This window comes from Pseudonaja textilis, unplaced genomic scaffold (genome assembly GCF_049901715.1).
Source record: "Pseudonaja textilis isolate UNSWEBS1 unplaced genomic scaffold, rPseTex1.2 PTEXSCF224, whole genome shotgun sequence".
Taxonomy (NCBI): Eukaryota; Metazoa; Chordata; class Lepidosauria; order Squamata; family Elapidae; genus Pseudonaja; species Pseudonaja textilis.
The window spans coordinates 16,290-23,022 of NW_028262867.1; the positions used below are offsets into that span (position 1 = coordinate 16,290).

Sequence of the window (6,733 nt, forward strand, 5' to 3'; positions counted from 1 at the left end):
TTGGCAAAACAAATATTTCCTCTTTCCTAAACCGTGCGTTGTGGTTGAAGAGGCAGCAGCAAGGGAAAAGGCCCGGCTGCCTTGCTTTGAACAAAACCCAGGTCTCTTTTGGTCTCGGGTCTCACCCGAATTCTCTCTCTCTCTCTCTCTCGTTCTATTATATTATTAAGAATGTACCAAGCAGAATCCGAATAGAAGTTATGAAATAAAATAAAATAAAAAATAAATAAAATAAAATAAAATAAAATAAAATGAAATGAAATGAAATGAAATGAAATAAATAAAATAAAATAAATAAAATAAAATAAAATAAAATAAAATAAAATAAATAAAAAAAAAATTAAAAAAAATTAAATTAAATTAAAAATTAAAATTAAAAAATTAAAATAAAATAAAAAATTAAATTAAATTAAAATATAATATAATAAAATAATAAAATAAAATAAAATAAAATATAAAATAAAATAAAATAAAATAAAAAATAAAAAATGAAATAAAGTATAAAATAAAATATAAAATAAAACAAAACAAATACGGCCAGGCGACACAGCTCCACCGCGCCTTCCCTCTGCTAGCTGATCCACCTCTTCCTCCTCTTCTCTCTTTCCCTCTAGGAGAGAATCCGGAGGTTTGGCTTCCACAGCCGATTCCAACCCAGGGGCTCTTCCCAAGGCTGCACAATCCTGAAAGGTAACGTGGAGCGCACGCCCCCCCCACGGGATCAGCTCCCCCCTCGCCCCCGAAATGCCCCAAGCAGCTTCTCTTCCCCCTCCCTGGAGAGGGTCACCCACGCCTGCTGTCTCTCGGCTCCTTCTCGTCCCGTAGAGCAGGAGAACACGGCCTCCAGGCCTCGGGTCCAAGGGCCTCCAGCAGCAGAGAGTGAGAAGAAGAAGAAGAAGAAGAAGAACCCGGCGACCTCCAGCACGGACCAAGAAAAGGTGAGCCAAAGAGAAAAAAAACGGACGTAAGGCGGGGCGACAGGACGGCAGCTCAGCCCGCGGGAGGCTACAGGTACAAACCACCCCTGGGTTGGTTTTTTTTACACCCATTTTCCCTTCTCTGCTGCCTGCTGATGGAATTTTATTTTATTTTATTTTATTTTATTTTATTTTATTTTATTTATATTTTATTTGATTATTTTATGATATTATTTCATTTCATTATTTTATTTTATTTTATTTCATTATTTTATTTTATTTATTTTATTTTATTTCATTATTTTATTTTATTGTATTATTTTATTTTATTTTATTATTTTCATTATTTTATTTTATTTTATTTCATTATTTTATTTTATTTTATTATTTTATTTTATTTTATTATTTTATTTTATTTTATTTCATTTCATTATTTTATTTTATTTTATTTCATTATTTTATTTTATTTCATTATTTTATTTTATTTATTTTATTTTATTTCATTATTTTATTTTATTTCATTATTTTATTTTATTTTATTATTTTCATTATTTTATTTTATTTCATTATTTTATTTTATTTCATTATTTTATTTTATTTTATTTTTTCATTATTTTATTTTATTTCATTTCATTTCATTATTTTATTTTATTATTTTATTTTATTTTATTTCATTATTTTATTTTATTTCATTATTTTATTTTATTTTATTATTTTATTTCATTTATTTTATTTTATTTTATTATTTTATTTTATTATTTTATTTTATTTTATTTCATTATTTTATTTTATTTTATTTATTTTATTTTATTTTATTTTATTTCATTATTTTATTTTATTTTATTTCATTATTTTATTTTATTTTATTTTATTTCATTATTTTATTTTATTTTATTTTATTTCATTATTTTATTTTATTATTTCATTTCATTTCATTTCATTATTTTATTATTTTATTTTATTATTTTATTTTATTTTATTTTATTTTTATTTTTATTTTATTTCATTTTTGCACCAGTAGAAAATTTAGCCTCCTTCCCTTTTGTTCCTTTGGCGTCTTTGGGAGGCCCAACGGCTCTCTTGCTCTTCCGCGAGAAAAGAAATCTTTCTTTTCCAGCTCCTTCACGAAACATCGGGAGCGAAACCCGACGCACGTCTCAAGAGGACCATCGATACGAAAGGTCTGTGTTTTCCTCTCTCCCCTCTTTTTTTCTCCAACAGCTTCCATGTCACATACACACACACCCCTTTTCTAGTTTTATGTTTCTGGGTGTTACCTGGGGGGGGTCTCACCTGGCAGCCCTGGTCCAAAGGGCCCAGCAGAGATTCTACTACCTGAGGCTTCTCAGGAAACAAGAACTGAATGTGACCTTCTACCGCCGCACCATAAAAAGTATCTTAACTTACTACACCTCTGTCTGGTTTGCCAGTTGCACGGGGTGGGGCAGATAGGACAGGACTCCAGAGGATGAAGGTCATTGCCCAGAGAATCGATGGGTTGCCCTCTCTCCCCTCTTTGGAAGAGCTTTATCACTCCCGCTGCCTTAAGAAAGTACAAAACATCCCCAAAGATCCACCTCATCCTTGGGAACCCTTTTTTTTGAACTATGACCATCTGGCAGACGGTACAAAAGAATAAAAACAAGGACCAATAAGGCTGAAAAACAGCTTCTTATATATCCCAGGGCAGCAACTCTATGGAATTGTGCTGTATAGTGCAATATATTCATGCCACATCAGGGGTTTTTCCATTCATTCCATTGTGCAGAAGGTCAAGGAGGTTGTGTTTGTGTTTTGGGGTCCATAGTCATAAATGGTCCCCTGAAGATGCCAATAAAGTGAACTAAACTAAACTAACCGTTGAAGCCAGGGGGGCTCTGAAGCTTTCAGTTCTGCCTGGGTGTCAAAAAAACACCCGGAAGGCAACCGACTGCGGCTAACAGAATGTCTAATTTCTTCTTGAAAAACTCCAGTGATGGAACTCCTCCCCCGCCCCGCCTCAATTTCTGGTGGCAAGGAGTGCCACTGGTTCCTTGTCCTCCCTGTTCAGGAAACGCCTTCTTCATTCCAGGCTTGCTTCTTTCCTTGATCGGTTTTTTTTCATCCGTGGCTTCTTGTCCTGCCTTGGAGAATAGGTTGACTCTCCCTTCTTTGGGGCAGAGCCTCTGAGATACTGCAACGGGGGTGGGGGTGGGGGTGTCTTCCAACTCGACAGCTTTTAAGACTGGTGGACTCCCAACTCCCAGAATTCCTCCTTCAGTCAGGTTAGCTCAAGGATTCTGGGAGTTGCAAGTCCACCAGTCTTAAATGTGCCAAGTTGGAAGACCCTTGATCTATTTATCTAATCCTAATCCTAATCCAAATCCAAATCCAAATCCAAATCCTAATCCTAATCTAGTCTGTCTGTCTGTCTGTCTATCTATCTATCTATTTATCTATCTATCTATCTATCTATCTATCTATCTATCTATCTATCTATCTATCTATCTTATCTATCTATCTATCTTATCTATTATCTATGCATCTATCTTATCCATCTTATCTATCTATGCATCTATCTATGCATCGATCTATCTATCCTATCTATCTATCTACCTATCTACCTATCTATCTATCTATCTTATCTATCTATCTATCTTATCTATTATCTATGCATCTATCTTATCCATCTTATCTATCTATCTATCTATCTATCTATCTATCTATCTATCTATCTATCTATCTCTATCTGTGCATCTATCTTATCCATCTTATCTATCTATCTCTCTATCTATCTATCTATCTATCTATCTATCCATCCATCCACCTCTCTTTCTCTAACTATCGATTCCAGGGGTCTTCCAACTTGACAGCTTTAAGACTTATGGACTTTGACTGCCAGAATTCCTCCTCCAGTCAGATTAGCTCAGGAATTCTGGGAGTTGAAGTCCACAAGTCATAAACTTGCTAAGTTGGAAGACCCTTAAGATAGATGATAGATAGATTAGATAGATACTGTAAATGATTGATAGAGATAGATGATAGATAGATAATTATAGAAATATAACTATAGAAAGATAGATGATGGATTATGTATCTACCATCTTCCTTTCTATAGTTATCTATCTATCATCTATCTTTCTATCCCATCTATCTGATGGTAGGTAGGTAGGTAGCGGTGGATAGATTAGATAATGAAAGAGTGAGAGAGAGAGATTGATAGTTGGGGATGGATGGATAGATAGATAGATGGATGGATGGATAGATAGATAGATAGATAGATAGATAGATAGATAGATAGATAGATAGAACAGGCGTCTTCCAACTTGACAGCTTTAAAGACCTGTGGACTTCAACTCCCAGAATTCCTTCTTCCGTCCTGTTAGCTCAGGAATTCTGGGTTGAAGTCCACCATTTTAAACTTGCCAAGCTTGAACACGCTTGATCTATTCGATCGATCTATTCATTCTTTCTTTCTCTTTCTTTCTTTCTTTCTTTCTTTCTTTCTTTCTTTCTTTCTTTCTTTCTTTCTTTCTATCTATCTATCTATCTATGCATCTATCTATCTATCTATCTATCTATCTATCTATCTATCTATCTATGCATCTATCTATCTATCTATCTATGCATCCATCTATCCATCCATCCATCCATCCATCCATCCATCCATCCATCTATCTATCTATCTATCTATCTATCTATCTATCTATCTATCTATCTATCTATCTATCTATGCATCTATCCATCCATCCATCCATCTATCCATCCATCCATCCATCCATCCATCCATCCATCTATCTATCTATCTATCTATCTATCTATCTATCTATCTATCTATCTATCTATCTATCTATCTATCTATGCATCCATCCATCTATCTATCTATCTATCTATCCATCTATCTATCTATCTATCTATCTATGCATCCATCTATCTATCTATGCATCCATCTATCTATCTATCTATTTATCTGTCTGTCTGTCCGTCCAGTCTGTCCGTCCGTCCTGATCAGATCCGTCCAGTCCAGTCCGTCCAGTCAGATCCGTCCGTCCATCCAGTCCATCCATCCATCCATCCATCTATCTATCTATCTATCTATCTATCTATCCATCCATCCATCTATCTATCTATCTATCTATCTATCTATCTATCTATCTATCTATCTATCTATCTATCCATCCATCCATCCATCCTACCTCTCTCTATTAATCTATTCCAGGGGTCTTCCAACCTGACAGCTTTAAAGGCTTCTGGACTCCCGCTCCCAGAATTCCTCCTCCAGTCCACGTCAGCTCAGGGATTCTGGGACAGTTGCATGTCCCACCAGTCTTAAACTTGCCAAGTTTGAAAGATCCTTTTTTTTTGGGGGGAGAAGATTGCTATCATATCTCCCCCGACTCCCGGTCCTTCGTTTGATTAGACTGGCCCTGCCCAATTCCTGCAGCCATCCCATCCTATGTTGGACCCATTGGGTTGGCCCTACTATCAGCTTGTGTGCCAGGAAAGGGAGAAGACTCAGCGGAAGGAGGGATGTGGAGTCGAAGAGAAGGGCGAAGGGGTCGGCCGGCGGAGACTTTGGGCGCCGCCTTAGGCCCGAGTCCCTCATGTCCGTGTTTATTTAATGCCTTTCCACGGCCTCTCATCCTCTCCCGTACCTGACTTTGGCTAACCCAGTAAAAAAAGAACCCCAACCCAAATTAATTTTATTAAAAAAATTCCCTCCTTGAGGGAACGGGACGGTCTCTAGAAAAAAAAAAGGCAAAATATAAATAAAGGAGAAGGAAAACAGCAGCCAGGAATCACACGTTGCTAAGATCAAATTCTTCCACGTTTCTTGGCTCCGACGGTAAGAAAGTCACGGCGTTTATTAGCCCTGCAGGAGATTCCCGCTGACCTCACCAGACTTGAAGGAAGCTCTTGAAGCCGGACAGTCACCCTAAGCTCAGGAGCCCTCTTCCCTTGAGGGTGGGTGGGTGCAAGGGGGAGGAGCTACCCCTGCCCATCACCTCTGCTACCCCACCCACCTCTGGCCTATTACTGGCTCCGTTGAGGCATTGCTATTCTCCAACTTCCCTGCTTGGGAAGAAACAGGGAGCCCAGAGCATAGAGGAGACTCAAGAGGTGGAAGGAACCTGGAGCCAGTAGGGTGGGAAGGGGCTTTGGAGGTCATCTAGTCCCCCCCACCCTGCCCAGGGCAGGAGATGCTGTGAGTTTTCTTGATGGGATGGAAACAGAAAGAAGAAAAAGAACAGGGCGGAGTAACGGAGTTGGATGGGACCCCAGAGGTCCTCCAGCCCAACCCCGTTCACCCAAGCAGGATTTCCTTTCATTTCCAGGAGAAAGCCGTTGTCTTTAGATGCCTCTGTCCTCAGCCCTAACGACCGTGTGTGTGTGTGTTTGTGTGTGTGTGTGTTTCCTCCAGGGGACAAAAAACCTCAGTCAGGAGGGCTTGAAAATGCGCCCCCTGCCTCGAAGAAGAGCCAGCCAGAGAGAAGGGCCCCCAAAGCTGCAGCTGTACGCCCGGGATCCAAGCGAGCAACAGGGAAGCAGGATAGGAGTCAGAAAGGTGAGAGGATGGATGGAACAAATGAATAATGAATGAATGAATGAACGAATGAATAAATGAACGAACGAACGAATGAATGAATGAACGAATGAATGAATGAACGAACTAATGAATGAACAAACGAATTAACAAATTAATGAATGAAGGAATGAACAAACAAATAAATGAATGAATGAACAAACAAATGAAGGAAGGAAGGAACAAATGAATGAAGGAAGGAACGAATGAATGAATGAAGGAACGAATGAATGAACAAATGAATGAAGGAATG

At 37.9% G+C, this 6,733-nt stretch overlaps 1 long non-coding RNA gene across 1 annotated transcript; it reads left to right on the forward strand.

Annotated features, from left to right (window-relative positions):
- The first annotated feature begins 607 nt into the window (after positions 1–607).
- Positions 608–6,457, forward strand: LOC148123715 (uncharacterized). The gene is made up of 4 exons (XR_015740573.1): positions 608–690; positions 826–938; positions 2,035–2,098; positions 6,319–6,457. It is a non-coding gene; the product is annotated as an uncharacterized LOC148123715 (long non-coding RNA).
- Positions 6,458–6,733: the final 276 nt, after the last annotated feature.